This window comes from Stigmatopora argus, chromosome 15 (assembly GCF_051989625.1).
Source record: "Stigmatopora argus isolate UIUO_Sarg chromosome 15, RoL_Sarg_1.0, whole genome shotgun sequence".
Taxonomy (NCBI): domain Eukaryota; kingdom Metazoa; phylum Chordata; class Actinopteri; order Syngnathiformes; family Syngnathidae; genus Stigmatopora; species Stigmatopora argus.
In genome coordinates, this window is record NC_135401.1 from 8,958,305 (window position 1) to 8,975,245 (window position 16,941).

General features: G+C 39.8%; 1 protein-coding gene across 2 annotated transcripts in view; it reads right to left on the reverse strand.

Annotated features, from left to right (window-relative positions):
• Positions 1-16,699, reverse strand: part of bahd1 (bromo adjacent homology domain containing 1) — a 31,834-nt gene extending 15,135 nt beyond the window's left edge. The window contains exon 1 of one of the 2 annotated variants that reach the window (XM_077620981.1): positions 16,374-16,699. The gene's annotated coding sequence lies outside the window, so the exon portion shown is untranslated. Of the gene's footprint in view, positions 1-2,759; positions 2,832-16,373 lie in introns of those variants that run through there. The other variant, XM_077620983.1, reaches the window with a different exon arrangement.
• Positions 16,700-16,941: the final 242 nt, after the last annotated feature.

The window sequence follows — 16,941 nt, forward strand, 5'->3', positions numbered from 1 at the left end:
AAAAGTGAGTTTTGCTTCACCACCAGTGAGGTTATGAGCGCTGGCGTGGAGGTAAAATGTCAAAACTGTACAAATACTGTCCTGGCTGCTCATGACAATATAATAAAGGGAGATCCATAATAGTGAAAGGAACGGAATGTACACCAAAAAAACGAAAAAGCACTTAGTTTTATGACAGTGTGTCATCAAAGAGTGAGAACAGGTGGTCCCACGCTTTACGGCACGCAATGAACTCGTTTGCGCAGCTGCGTAACAATATGTCATCGTGCGGCTTGAGTCAGGCTGAATTATGGCCGTGTCTACTGCTTTTCATTGAATAGTTTTTAAGGCACTTTGTTTTTTTTCCCCCACAAATATTTACTGTAATTATTACATTACTCCTTGGCTGGTTGATCTTCTATTATGGGACATTCCGATAAATTCAGTTTACAATCCCCTGCATACCATATTGGATTTAAGTATGATTTAAAGAACTTCTTTGAACACTTTTATGACTGTTATGGCTTTTGAAAATTTAGCGTCTATTCATATTTTACTATCCAGTGGAAAAAAACATCTTGCATACTTATATGATAATTACCAATGTTCCAACGTTACTTGAACATGTGGTGCAACACAAGGATATGTAAAATGGATAAGGTTATATCAGAACGTTGCCTGACAAGTACTACATTTCCACAGTTGACAAATTGGTTGTAAAGTTGAATAAATGCCAGCTCACCTTTTCTTAAATGCTCAATGCACATTTCAACTGAAGATTCGAATATTTTCTGAATTCATACTACTACAGTATTTCCTATAATGTCTTTTCTTATCACAGTCTTGTATAATATGAGATATATCATACTTGACTTTGGGTGGAAGGACAGCTGCACTCTGAAGTAGTCACCAACCCTTCACATACCGATTTAGGTATTGGGCATTATGGGAAATTTTGGCATCCTCAATTCACTTTACATGTACTAGGGTTTGGAATGGAGGTAGCGAAACCCACCCAGCACAGAAGAGCATCCTTACCACACAGAGTTGCCTCAACAGAGATACAAACTCAAACCCTCAAGACTGTGAGACACAAGTGTTAACCGGTACACAATTGATTGCTCGCCGGTCTTTTGGTCGCCGATCTTTTGGTCGCCCGTTGTCGCGGTCGGGGCGACCAAAAGACCGGCGACCAAAAGACCGGCGACCAATCGACCGCACACGGTGTTAACCAACACTTCACCATGCTATCTATTTCAATTTTTTTTTAATGGTATTTGAGTCTAGAACCTATTGCCAATAATGGAAATGGTTCCCTCAGGCCCAAAAAACCATATGTAAGAGGGTGAAGCAATTATGTTATATTTCAGAATCCTCAATTAAAAGTTTTTTATATATATATATTGCCATTGTCTATTAAATGTCAATGTTGAAAAGTAAGAGGAAATAACTGGCTAAATTAATGTCACATATATTTGGCAGATTTTTGGTGTGAGCTGTGTGTGTGTGGGAGGGGGGTGCAATGGGCCTGTAAATCGTAACACCTGTCAGAAAAATCCCTGCAGGGGCTCTGAGATTATCTAAAAGTGCTGAAAATAAAAATCCACGGCCAAGGGAGGGCCAAGACTGACAAGGAACCCTTATTAGAAGTCAACCTGCCATACATGTGTCTCTTTGCTAGTGAAGTGGGAATACATCACATAGGTGACTGTCACCAAGGGGAGAAGGCAGGCATCTTGGTTGTGGGGGGAGGCAAAAAAAACCTGCAGAGCATCACAGTTGGTGTGTAGCTTAGGTCCACTTGTCCAAATATAAGTATTTAATGTTATACAAACAGTTAAGGAAACATTTTGTTTTACATTGCTGTCCACATTAACGTCAAACCGCAGGGGTAATTGAACCCTATTAAGAAGATACAAAGATGGATTTTTTTTAGGGAACAATGTACTCTGGGGAGTGATTCTGAACCACCGTGTCCTAAAAGACCAATTAACATGCTACTGGAAATGATGAAATGTCCCTTTATTTGTCCCAAAATTGTCGTTTCAGATCTACTAGTGCTGTTTTCTATTTCAATATGTGACAGTAAAACATCTGTGTACAACTCAAGATGTCACACTGCATAGTCAGTTTGTGAGTAAATCAACAAGAACTTTTTTTATAACATTTTAGTTAGTTGAAGTGGCTTGTGATTTTTTTTCCTACATTGTAAAATACCTGAATCAGCCTAATCAAGGTTGGGAAAACACTGTTCCTCCTCATTAATTTCTAACCGCTATAGTAACCAGGCGTGCAGTTTTACTTAATTGTTCCAGAAATCAATAATCTACATCAAAATATAGACCCCCCTCACCAATCTATCTAACACCAGTAAATTACAGTGACAAATATTTAAATGTTCTTCCACCAAATGAAAGTCCTAATTGGATATCCACATTTGTGTATCCACTTTTTGTGACGTTTCTCAAATGTGAGTCCACTTTTTATGAAACATCTCAAATGGGGCACCACAAAGTATTTGTTCTTATGTAAAATATGCTCCATTGCTAATTAAAGATTGGGCAACACTGCTCTACCACCACCACCATCATCACCTCCACCATCACCACCACTACCATCATCATCATCATCACACTGCACACCATCACCGCCCTGTAGTCGACGCAAAAACCCAACGCTACATATCAAATCTTTTCAATTCTCTCCTTTACAATAAGCAAATAGGGTAAGGGGGAAAATAATTTTGTCATGGGGGCATAGAAAGAGACTCGCCTACTTACTTGGCCGCGGTCAGTGTGACAGCATGCCGGGGCAGGAGTGCTGAGATGCGGGGGGAATTAAAGAGAGGGAGAGCGAAAGAGAGAGAGAGAGACACACACACACACACGCAAAAAGAGGCCGATCGTCGATCAATCCGGAGGACTCCGCGCACGAGGCTACGAATCACGGGCGAGTGTTTTCATCCAAGCTTCGAAGCGATCACCTCCGCCTTGAATCACTGTTCATCGTCGAGCTTCCTTCCGTGTCCCGTCGCCTTTTCCAACTCGATGCCGCACGCGCACACGCACACGCACGCAAACAATAATCCCCCCCCACGGCCGCCCCCTTTTCCGTCGCTGCTGGTTTAGTTTCGTTTCCCTCGATCTTCTCTCGATCGACGGTGCGAGGAACCCGGAGACGCGGCGAACAAATGGGCGAGCGGTGGGTGACCTACTTCCGAAGTGGCACACTGGAGATGATATTCATGCGCTCGGCGGCTGCGTGCATGCGCCGGGACATCTCTACCCTGTCTTTCCAACGCCTAATCACTCCCACAACGCACTCACCAAGCCACACTTGCACTCCTAGCCCATAGAACACCCGTTAAAAGAGGGTGCCTTGAATGCACCATTGCTCTTGGGGAAACAAATAAACTCAGTCAATGCTTTGGAGCTGCAAATGTGTTTGGATGGTTCATGTCAAGCATTCTTAGTGATGACCCTGTGGCATGAGAACAATTCAAACAATGTCAAGTATGAGCTACTAAGTACAGGGGTCGGGAATCTTTTTGACAGAGAGCTTTAAACAATTCATATTTTCCAATGTTATAGCCATACTCAGAATTTAAAAGAAAGTATGTACATTTTTTGAGTAATTTCACCACTTTTAAAGTCTTTGCATTCTTTGACAACATTTTTACGCTGTTGCTAATCAATGAGGATCAATCTGAGTATGCATGAAGAAGAGTGTAATGAAGAAAAATAGGATTAAAGTGGCGCTAGAGGTAGTGTCAACGCCACAGTGACGCTCCCTATTGTTGCTCTCTCACCAGCGATTTCCATATTTTACATCACAGGTTGGCGGAGAGCCATATGCACCCATCAAAAGAGCCACATGTGGCTCCCGAGCCATAGGTTCCCTACCCCGGTACACGGTCGATTGGTCGCCGATCTTTTGGTCGCCGGTCTTTTGGTCGCCCGGAAGGTTATTGATAATTACCATTTAAATCGTTGCTCAAATTCCCTAAATACAAACTGCGAATTACTATTTAGTCATACTTAATGCCCTAGTAATTTTTCGGCTAAAGAAAAGCTCCAAATTTCCCGGACTTTTATTGTTTTTTGTTGGAGAAGTTGTTAAGACCTTGACTGACGTAGCTTCTTAAAAGGACAACGCATGTACATACAAACTCTTATACACTCACACGTCCGCTCAGTGAAACTGCTCATGGCCATTGTTGGCTTTTATTTTGTTGTTTTACCTTGTTTTGTCGCTGGTCTTTTGGTCGTCGGTCTTTTGGTCGCCGGTCTTTTGGTCGCCGGTTGTCGCGGTCCGGGCAACCAGAAGACCGCGACCAAAAGACCGGCGACCAATCGACCGCACACGCCCTACCCCTGAGCTAAGACCATCAAGATGTGCATAAGGCTTGAGGGTGAGGTAGTATTAGGTTAAAACGAGGAATTGAGCAATAAGAAATATGCTTCTCTGCGTCAAGAAAAGTCAACCATTTGCAGCAATAATAGGTCTGAAAGAAGAGTTAGTTATATGCTGAGTCTGGTGGGAACTTGTGAAATGCAGATAACGAGAGTCATTCAGTCAGTACATACGTGCAAAGAATGCAACATGAATGTCAAGTTATTCAAAGTAATAAAAAGAAATATTTGCACCTCCCTTTTTAAAAGCCTATTTGCACACATTTAAACTGCATGTTAAAATATGTGAATGCTGAGAGTTTATAATTGACACTATTAAGACCAGAAACAAATGCATAATGCAAATATTTATAGTGCATTAGTTTTAATTAAGTACATAATGAAAACACATTTTTTTAAAGCTGAGGCAAACATGCCAAGCTATGCTATATGGCATCAGAAGCATGTTAATCTCAAGTAAGGAATTTAAAGTACTGACATTGTGCTTCAAACTCATTATGAGAATGCTAAGTATGTATATAAACAAGATCTTGAAATGCACCACCTAATGAATAATACATTACTCAGCAGTTGGACCAGATCTTTTTGTAATGTGACTCTTCATTTTTACAAGTCCTTTAGGACATTTTCTTTCTATGTATTCTCACAAATTTAGGAGTACATAACTTCCCATTCGTTCTGAGTATATGTAATTTCTTTGGCTCTAGGTGTTTGGGATTTATAGTATTCTGGGAATTTATGATCTCCTAATCCCTTTCAACCCTTGTCAGGGAATTTTAAAGTCATACTTTGACAAATTTCCACAAGATATGGCAGGCATGAGCACAATAATGAAAATATTATCATGAAACATCCGATGGATTTGTGCTTGAATTTGTCATTTCAAGTTCAGCTTTTTTACCGTTTTGCCAATTGAACCACAGGAATAATTTTGGGGGGATAGTTTCTTAATTTCCTTGTTAGTCACTCAATTGATTTGTACAATGTGTGTAAAAATAGTTTTTTTGCTCCCTATTTTTCCCCAGCCCTAATGTTACACTATTATTTTGTGTTTTTGTACAATGGACCAAATTAATGTAACATATTTTTAAAGTTTTCATAAGGTGTTTTGGAATTTAAGATAGCTAAAACTTGATTTGAAAGGAAAGGTGGTCATGCTGAAAAAGGGAAATCAAATCCAAAAATAGATCACAGGTGTATTCAGTGTATATAATATTCAATGTTCACCTCCACAAAGCACATGATGGAGGAGATGATGCAAACACAGCAACGTGAGATGCAAAACAAGTTTCATCATTCATGGAAACTCTGGGGTTTCCCCATCTAAAACTCACTTTTAGAGTGCTGTTTAGGTTTAACAAGCACATAATGAAATGTAAGGTGAGGCTTCAAAATTTTCTTTCACAAAAATATAATTGTAATTTTCTGCTCTGTTTGGCAAAATAAGATATTTTAACAAATCTACACTGTTTTATACTAAATACAGTAAAAACAATTAATACTGTTCTGTAAAGGGATCAGCTGAACGCAAGAAAGAAAATCAATAATGTCAATAATTACCCCTAGGCCGTGAGTAAACACAGTAAATTATGATGATTCAACACAGCACCATAAACCAGAACCCACTGATGATATCAGAAAATATGAGCGCTGCCAGCTTTCTAATTAACAGCCATACAACAATTGTCAAATTGATGACACCCCATAATAAACACACTCAGCCCTATTTTTAGGGCTCATTGACTTTATATCCTCTTAATGACACACACTATCTGATAATGAGCCACATGTTTTGATGATTACATTTTCAAAATACACAACAACAAAAATAGAAGCCACAATGCAATCAGGCCACATGTAGTCAAAAATCCAAGTTAATTGTAATAAAAGCTGGTCGACCTCTTCAATACAAGCTTTACAGTTCGCAGTTAGTGGCTGTAAACCAGCGGAGTGTGTGCCGGGTTAATGAGGCGTGGGCGACTGACTGCTGTGTGTTGACCTGCACTGTAATAACACACCGACCAGGACAATTAGGAAGAGCATAACTAGACGGTCTTGAGTAATACAGTGCAAGGAAAGGTATCAAACTCAAGACCTGCGGGCAAGACTCGGCCATCCACATCATTTTAAATCTTAAAATACTGCTTATATAATTGATCAAATCCATCATGTAGCTTAAATGAATCTAGAGGAACTAAATAATTTCTTAATTCATGACTTTTCTTCTGTCCAAAAACTTATTTCACAAAAATCATACTTATCAACATCATAAGAGACTGATACGAAATTCCTACAGGTCGTCCACCTGAACTGTGTTCTTACAACCTGTAACAAGGTGTGACAGGAGTAACAACCACCTGTCAATGAGATCTATTGGTGCATTGTGTACAGAACAGCTGGGCATCATCATCATCATCATCATCCTCATCCTTCTCCTCATCATTGTGACTGCTGAAAATGGACTGGCAGCACTAATGAAGGCAAGCGTGGCTGTTTAATGTCAATGCTTGCAAATAGTAGGACAGGAAGCGACGTGTGCCGCATGACATTAAACACAGGCCAGATGATTCAGTCATAATTCAGGCAGTTGAGTCATTCACTATCATTTATGTCTTTTCAACATTTGAGCAACCTGCCTAATTGCCACTTGTACAATTGTGAGTGCTGTGCGCCTTGGGATCTGGCGTGTTTGTGCAACATCAGCTTGCGCTCTTGAGGTGAATGGAGTCAATTGAGACAAATGTAGCTAGAGTCAGCAATGTTCATCCAAAACACTTTTAGTACAATCAACCAAATAGATCCTGACTTTTGGTTGTAAACCCACCATGTTTCCACCCCGGAAGAGCAAACACATTAAACAATATAAGAAAAAAAGGACGAGATAATACCATGCCAGCTCACCATGGCATAGGTTACTAGGAATGACATCTTTGCTTGCAGAATATTTTCCCCAATACCCAGCAAAGTTGACTTTACTAAGGGTTAATTGACTTGACCTGTGGACGATGTAAACATGGCCTATTGCAAGGAAACATCTTCCGTGATTGCCAAGGAAATGAACGTCCAATAAATAAAAAGCTTTAGCACCATTAGTTTGATATATAAGTCTGATGTTAAGAATTAACAGGTGGAACTACACTGACAAGGACAAATGCATGAAATACTTTTTCCCACTAAAAGATGAGAATCCTATTCCTAAGGAAAAATGTTTAACCAGTGTATGCTTACTTCTCTTATAGTATGTGGTGCACTCCAGTTGACCTTTGACCAAAGCACAGCATACACAAGATTACCTTGACCGACAATGGTTGACACTCCTTAGCCAAAAGACACGTTTGTCATAAAACCAAAAAGGACCTATGAGAAGCACCATGCTTCCACATTCTCACCCAGATCCGCAAAATACTAAGAAGAAAGCGAACCTAGCCTAACTACTAGCAAATCTAGTAACTAAACTGCAGTTTCAGAAAGATCTTCTCATTGTTACGCCACCTGCATAAAACTGTGAAAGTTGGTCACATAGTTGAGGAGATTTGGCTGTTTGCTCTTCAAAAACTACAATATACTTTATCTAAAAAATATATTTTTATTTTTGTATTATTGTAAAAACAACTGGATGTACCTCAATGTGTCCAGAAACATTGTGGGTTTTAATTCATGTCCTTGTATTTTGTTATGTTGCAGTCACAATAACGGTTTGAGTTTGCGGTCATACATTTTAAAACGATTTAAGACTTTTCAGATTGTTCGAGAAAAAGGAGGCCTTCTGTGCCACTTGACATCCAGGGAGAGGAAATGAAGGGGTGGAGTAGCACAAGAAGAACCGTGTGGCCATTTCTTGACCAAACTTGAAAAATATGCAATAGTTTTTCCTATGCCCAAGATGCGCCCTCCCAGCAGGTTTGACGAAAACCCTACTATGCATTTGTATTTTTCTGCACTCGGAATGCATCATGCCTCTCACAGCTCAGTCTTGGCCCTATATCTGGCAAATAGATGAATTGTCACAATATGGACATTTAGTTTGCCACGATGAAACACTTAGCAAGGTTGTAGCTATGATATTGTGAGCAAACAACTAATATATTCTGCCAGTTGGGTTGCGTGAGCTTGCATTGGCATTTGTGTTGGATTGACATAGAAGTAGTAATAGTAATAGTAGTGTAAAACCAGCCATTGATGGATTCCCTAAAACTGCTAGTGTAATCCAGTAAGCGGTACCTTTTTGGACCGTGCTGGATTTAAAAATTACAGAGACAAGTTGGAGCTGTCAAAGTGATCTGGATTGCAATAGCTAGCCAGGGATTTACATCGCTCACATCCCTAGAACGCTTGCTGCTCACCTCACAAGGTAATGTTTCAACTTTACACATCACCCACAATGGTTCTATTCAAACACCATAGTATCAACATAACATACTTCTCTTTTCATGGACAACAACAGACTTTACACAGTTCGCAATTTATCATATTTGGATCATGATGAATATTTCTAGCACTCAGCTTTAGAGAGGCGTCTCCTGATATGCCAGACAAGCCCGACTTAAAGAGGAGGAGGAGAGAATGTGCACGAGTCGGAAATAAATGACGACTGCATTCAAACAGCAGAGTGCCAGAGAGGAGCGTAGAGGGAATCTCACGTCTCGTTCTGTAGGAGAAAAAGGCAATGGAAGGCTCATTGTGAATCACACGGGCCATTTTTCACATTCTGCCTGCCACTTTTCTTTACTTGACAGGCCCTCGGAGATAGACGCAGACGCGGGAGCACTGCAGGCGAGAACAAGACTGCGATAAAAATAAGGAGCGTGTGGGAGCCACTGGTGGAAAGTACGAGTTAATGATGGATTGAGATATTGCTGTGAGTAGAGAAGGCATGCTGAACAATAAGTTTCTGATAGAGGAGACCCGTAGCTGTGTTTCCAATCCAGCTGAGTGAGGACAAATCGAGTGCTGCCGCCTGCCCGTCCACCCACCTGCTAGTGCCTCAGTCATTCTCTAAGCGTCTGCCAAACTGAAGGACGCTTTGGAGCGACGTGCTTTAAACAGCGATGTTCGACAGTCACAGTGAGGGCTTCTGTTCCATTCACCCAGCCAAACAGGGTTGAATGCCCCCTCTTCTTAACACACACACACCTTAACAATCCCAGTTGTGTGTGATAAGTGACAGACACCCTGGCTCCGTAAGCTCCCCGCATCCACTGCAGCTGTGGTGCAGCCGACAGCTGAGGCCGAACGAGCCGTGGTTGTCGCTTCCTACCCCGGCGGGCCTGCCTTCTCTTCTTCTGGCTTTCCACAATGCAGACCTGTAATTTTCACAGCTGTGTCTTAGGCACTGTGCCAGAGCTAGCCAGGCAAAGCGAGGATGAGGAGGGCGGGAGGGATAATGGCTAATGGCTTTGAGAGCCTCCAGAACAGCTTTCCACATCCTGAGCCACTCAAGGTTCATGACTCGTTCAAATGCGTAACCTGAGCGGGGGAGAGATGAATAGTAAAGCCACCTTTTCACCAAAGAAACCAACTCATTTTCTGGATTGGTTAACTCTGATCTGACTTCTGTTCCGATGTGAGACTATCAATGAAAATGACATTGACTAAAACTCAATATCTTCATAGATAACTAACTATACATAACTTGCACTAGACCAAGTCCAATGAAATTTGAATATTGTACTTAACAATCTAATCATCTAACTTAGTCCATTATATCATCAAAAGGATCAGAGTCTCTTGAGAGATTCCTGCATGTAAGCACAACGCCTAAAAACTGAAAATGTCCATGATCTTGGGGCCCTTAAATAATGCCACACCACAAACAGCAATGTTACTGTAAATAAAATCACAGACTGGGCTCATCAATACTTTAACAAACAATTGTTAGTGAACTGAATCAACCATGCCATTCGCTATTGCTGGATAAAATGCTACAGTGCAGAGAAGAAGTCATTCATAAACAGGAACCAGAAGCACAGGCATTTTCTCAGGGCTGGTTGTCATTTGAATTGGGTTGGGGCAAAGTGTGGTGCACTATGAAACCTAAAGTATGACAACGGAAACTGTGGACTGTTGACTAGCTGAAGCCATAGATCAAGCAAGAATGAGGCGGGAAAACATCTACCAAGCTTCTGGTAGTATACTCAGTTCCCAAACCTTTATAATGGAACAAAGTGGTAAATAAACACTCATTATTTGAGGAATGCTCATCAAAAAAGGTTAAATAATAATTAGATGCAGGTGGCTGTGATAAGTGGTTACAAAGGACCATCCACGCAAAGCTCAATTGTTCACAATCAAGGATAGGGTGAGGTTTGGCTTTTGTGAACATCTTTATATATAAAAGACATCAAAACAAATTTTCTCTATGTACTACTCTGTAATATCCCCCAACGAATCAGAGAAACTACAGTAATCTTTGCAAGCAAGCAAGCACCTGCCTGGCTTTCCATTACAATTTCGCAGCGCCACATCATAGATATGATCAACAAAAAAATAAGACTTTTCTAAAACTTTATAGAAAATACTTTTCAATTACTTCTCAAGGACGAGGACAATTAATTTTCAATATCTATTACTTTAAAAATGTCTTTTTTTTAATGAAATTAACCCTCTATTCTATTGAAGCCATTGGCAAAAACAAGAAGGAACATTTTACCATTACTGAAACTGAAGACAAATAGAAATGTTGGTACAAACTTAAACAACAGTCCTACATCATTTGCTTTAGCAGGCAATGTGAAATGATGTGGTAATCAGGTATCAAACCTGGGCACTGAAAGTTCAGTAAAGGTATGTATTTAAGAGGTTTCAATCCAACAAAGACAGTCTATGCGTACTGAACTTAACATTAACGATTGATGGAAACAGCCAAAGTTAGCTGGCACTAAAACAAGAACAAGGTCTTGGCATTTGTAAAACCAGAGGATAAACCTGATCTATTACAACAATGCTCATATTGTACCGGTTTGCTTGTGGGAAGCTTCATGGTTTAATATTGTCGTGTCAGCTCACGTTAAGGTGTATTGCATTCATTTAAATTAATGTTAAGATTGGGGCAAGGGGGTGTTGGTACCACAGAGCCAAGCATTAATTAATGAGCAAGGGGCTTATATAAGATGTTACCTCATATAATCTCTTTTCATGGATCATAAAGTTAAAGAGGCACAGGGCAAATTGGTCTATAAGAGTTAATAACCTAATTACTGCCTGATTACAAACAAACGGGCACCTGACTCAGATTTTTTTCCTTTTACCTGAAATTATTTAAGCACGCCCAAAACTTGTTTTTGTGTTTTTCCAAGCATGATTCTTCTCAACGTTTCACATATATCAGGGGTGTCAAACATACTGGTGAAGTCTGGCCCAGGGAGTTGTTCTGCCTGACAGACAAGTTTTAATTCATTCATCGACTACATAGAGAATTTATAATGTAAAAATACACTTCCCATCACTACTTCTACGCAGTAGGTGGGCTGTTGGCGTTCTTCCTACTTGCCTGAAGCATAATAGCATGCTTTAACACTATTTCCGAAATACATTGCTCCTACCAGTACTGTCATTAATGATGATGTCGAACTTTTTGCTTATGCTTCCAATAGTTTGTTGAATGTGTGCCTTTTTTAGCTTTCAAATCTACAATTGATTTGTGCAACCTTTTATTTTATTTTCTACACAGTGGCCAAATCTGCCACTGAAAAAAGATTCAGATGATTAAAAATCATACCATTTTTGTTTTTCTTAAATATGGACAAAATTGGGTATCTCCTCCTCATCTTAATTTATAGTTATGGCACTTACCGGTAGCGTAGCTCAAACTTCAAGAGTTTATTTTGACCTGATTACTTTATATCAAAGTGGCGGCCCAGGGGCCAAATCTGGCCCGCCGCATCATTTTGTGTGGCCCGGGAAAGTAAATCATGAGTGCCGACTTTCTGTTTTAGGATCAAATTAAAATGAAGAGTATAGATGTTTATTAAATTTCGTGATTTTCCCCCTTTTAAATCAATAATTGGAATTTTCTAATCATTTTTTTCTGTTTTTAGTTAAAAAATCATTTTGTAAAATGTAAAAATATATAAAAAAGCTAAAATAAACATTGTTTTAGATCTATAAAAAATAGAATATTCAGGGCTTTTAATCCAGTTCTTTTAATCCTTTTATATAAAAAAAAAATCTAAATATTATATCTAAAATGGTCCGGCCCACGTGAAATCAAGTTGACGTTAAAGCGGCCCGCAAACCAACCCGAGTCTGACACCCTTGCTGTATATGATTGGAGCCCATCTTCAATGGTACATTCAAAACAAATGGAGGAAGCACTGGGATGTATTGTGGACATCTATGACCTTGCATTTCTAGTTTCCTTAGTCTGACTTCCTGTTTCTCTCTATCTCATTCAAACAAACTAGAGGGTGTGCCTTGCATCTACACATTTTTGGGTCATTGGTCCATGAAGCACAAATCGTCTAGCAACGACTACTAACCGAAATAGGCCAGAAAGCAGTTAGGGTCTTGGTTACAATCCAAAAAGATAAACAAAGGAATGGCCTGCCCAAATTCAACAACATTTTTCAATAGAAAACAACAATTTTCAAGCAAAACAGTGAATTCTAAATTCTTCTAGTCTGAAAGAGCAATTCACCGGAAGAAATCGCTCAACTGCATGCAAAAAAAGTCAAGCTAAATTATTAGTTCACTCACATTAATATAAAATTCATGTCAAATCACCGCTTAAAAATCTAGTGACTGATACGGAACGATCATCACACCTGTTTGGAACTTATTCACTACAGGCAATATTCTTCTGTTTTAACTAAGGAGGTTTCTAAACAAAAAGGAGTTGTGCAAATATATTTTGAATGCAACTTGATGAACATTAAGTCATTCATACAAGGCTGCATGTTGTTTTCCCTTTCTGAATGCCAACTGTGAGTTTACCATTCAGACAAGACAACAATGACCCAGTGATGTTTTAACTGCTCACTCGTGTGAATGCATCATCTGGGTTACATTCTCTATTATTCCACTGTTTTCCATCACATGTGGTCAGTAAGCAAGCAAGCAGGAAGTGTGTGAGTGTGTGTGCCTCTGGCGGGACGGCGCGTTTGGGTGACAGGAGGCCCGTAAAGCAGCCCACCCGTTTGCCCCTCTGACCATCCCTCCCCCGTCTAATGACCACAATAGGACGTGTCTTTTAAAATAATGGGATTACAAGAAGGATTGATCTACAGCTTTATAGCTCACATGCGGCCGCTCTAAATCGGGCCAACACACCATGGCAGGCCTGTCAAGGACGGACCATGATGCTAAAGTGCCATTGTCAGGCTTCTCACAATATACTTTACCCGCAGCATGTATACACAAGAAATGACCAGGCAGTCTGTGAATAGAATACGTCATGTATGAAACTACACAAAGTTGATCTTTCCAACACAACACTTCAATTTGAACAGTGGTGTTCAAGTGTCTTTCTCCTGTACTAAATTTTTTCTCAAGCACATAATCTGCAAAATGCTTCTGAGCATATTAAAACATATCTGAAGCACCAAACTCAACAGCAATGTGTTCTCACTACATCCTCCAATGTTACCAGAAAATAACAAAATCAGGTTATAAGTGAGAATTCCTGGGACAATTGTACCCATGTAAGATTATTTTATAAATACTTGAAACCATTTACATGTTAGTCATTAATTACCAGTAATATTGTGCCCTTGCGGTATTTTTCAGGGTTTATACTGTTATATTTTCTAAGATAAACATTTCAAACATTCAGAAGTTTTTCCTATATTCCACATTTACCACATCACAAAAACTCCCATTCAAATGAACCCAAAAAGTGTGAAACTTGGACAATTTTTGACTGCACTTCAGTAACTTAATACATTGATGCAAACTCCATAGCTGTGACATATTTAGTATACTTTGTTTTATTGGGTGTACATTTTAGTGCAGTGGTTAACATCTTACATTAGCATTATATTTAATATGGAAAAACGTGTGAAAATGGCAATATTAGAAACTTTACCTACTAGGAGTTATTGACCTAGTTTGGGTAAACGTACCTAATGGAAGTCAGTAAATTGTTATTATTATTTTTAAAGTCACATGTTAGGGGTTCTACATGCAAAAAATGTCACGTGAGTGGGTACAAGTACAAGAACCATGTTATCCATCACCTTTTGGCTAAAGTAACTCTCACAGAATAAAACCAACCCACATGAGCATTGAATCAAGTTGAATTTAACAAATGTAACCACTGAGAAACTTGATGAAAGCACCAAAACATTTTCCCATCTTTTGCATGATTTAATAGAAAAAAACATTTTATCTCTGCATCATCATAGAAGCCATTTTTCTATCATCATTCTCCTCATTTATGTCCCTGGAGAGCAGTAGAAAATTTACAACATGCATTTAAAAAATAATAATAATAATATAAACATGACTGTAGCATACTTTTATGATAAATAATCACAATAGTAGAAATTGTTGAAAAATGTCTTTCTGACACCAATGAGAAAAGGTTATATATTCTTTTAATTGTTAATGTTTTCAAATAAAAAAAACATTTTTTAACTGTGTTCCGCCTGATGGTGTGGTGTTTCACTTGCCTGACTTCGGCGTGGACAGGCGTGGGCTCAATTCCTGCTGGTGCTGGTATGATTTTGAGTGTGAATGGTCGTTTATCTCTGTGAGTGCCCTACGGTTGACTGGCGACCAGTCTAGGGTGTAGACTCCCATTCGCCCGAAGTCAGCTGGAATAGGCAACCGTTAGGAGGATGCGCGATACGGAAAATGAATGAATGAATGTTTCACAAGTCTCTTATGACCATTTTTGTGGGAACCTTGTAAATGTGGTGCCACACAGGACGGTTCTCATGACTGTTTTAAATGGCCTCTTGAACACCATTATTGCTGTGTCATAAAAGACAGAGATTTATGGCATGCACAGTTTCAAATCTCCTATCATTTCCCTTGACCACCTGTTAAATCTAAAATCCACTTAGCTCCAATAGCTCAAATTTGACAAGGAGCCACAGTGAACAGACTTTGAAACACCTGCACATAAAAATCTCATCTCATCTTCTGAACCGCTTTATCCTCACTAGGTTTACAGGGGGTGATGGAGCCTATCCCAGCTGACTTCAGGCCAGAGGCGGGGGACACCCTGAATTGATGGCCAGGCAATCGCAGGACACAAGCAGACAAACAACCACTCACGCTCACACTCTGGGGGCAATTTAGTGTCCAATCAACCTACCATGCATGTCTTAGGAATGTGGGAAGAAACCGTAGTACCCGGAAAAAACCCACACAAAGCCAAGGAGAAACTCCACACCGGTGGACCGACCTGGATTTGAACCCAGGTCCCCCACTGTGAAACCAACACGCTAACCACTCATCCAATGGGCTGGCATCACATAAAAATTACATTTGAAATATTTATGTTTAGGAGATGTTATATTATGAGACTACATAAGTTATATACATATACATATATATGATTAATTTTTGGTATTTTTATTATGGCAAATTGAACCTATTCAGTAAACATGGATAAAAAATACTTAATAGTTTAAGGCGTGAAGAATGTCAGTTGACCAAGAGATTCGTCAATGTTTTTTGTTTTAAAACGAAAGTAAACAGCAATCCGTTTTCATTTCGAAACATTCTTAATCAAGAAACTGCACTGTCGTCCTGCGTCCAATCTCAAATTTGACGGAAGGCTGTCCAACACACTCCACCAAGTCTTGACATATTTACTTACCTCCGATGACACCCATTTCAAGCATTTTCATTAAAAAAAACACACACACAAGAAGAAACAAGTGATCCAAGTATAAAGCAAAAAAAAAAACTTTAAAACCAAAGAAAGAAAAGTTGCTAGCTACGCCGGTCGCTACAGTGGCGAGTAGCTTGCCGCACCAACCCCGGGTTGCACGAATCGTTTTCGGACACTTTGACGTTGACGGCTCGGTGTCTTACCTCTGAAACGAAAGCTCTCCTTTAGCAGGGGGAAATAATTCAGTGCAGCCAGGCGAGGGACGTGTCAGGTGTACGCTTGCCGTCCACGGCTGCTGATAATCACTTGGAGATCATTTGAAAAAGAGGGACTGAAAACTGCCAAAGCTCCAGTCGTAACACTTCCGACTGTTTATCCGAGTGGATGGCGCACACACACACGGCGGCGGCGGCGTGGGGTTTGGACTCGAGCATTCGCTGTGTGTCGTCTTCTGCGTGGAGAAAAAAGAGAAAAAAGTACGGCTCACTTGTGCGTGTTTTTACATAACAGCATCATCCGCTTTTTTATGTTGACGCATCACGGAGAGAAAACATGGAGAGTTTCTTAAAGGGCCACACTGACGGACGACACCTTGCCCGGGCCACCGTACATTCATTTGGCACCACATTTTTAACCCAAAAAAGCATCATTACCTGAGTTATATTTGACTTACAATCAGATTAATTTTATTTTATAAATTGATATGCTTTATATGTGTGTAGTTGTATAATATACATGTATTATATAGGGACTCAGGGGGGTGCTGGAGCC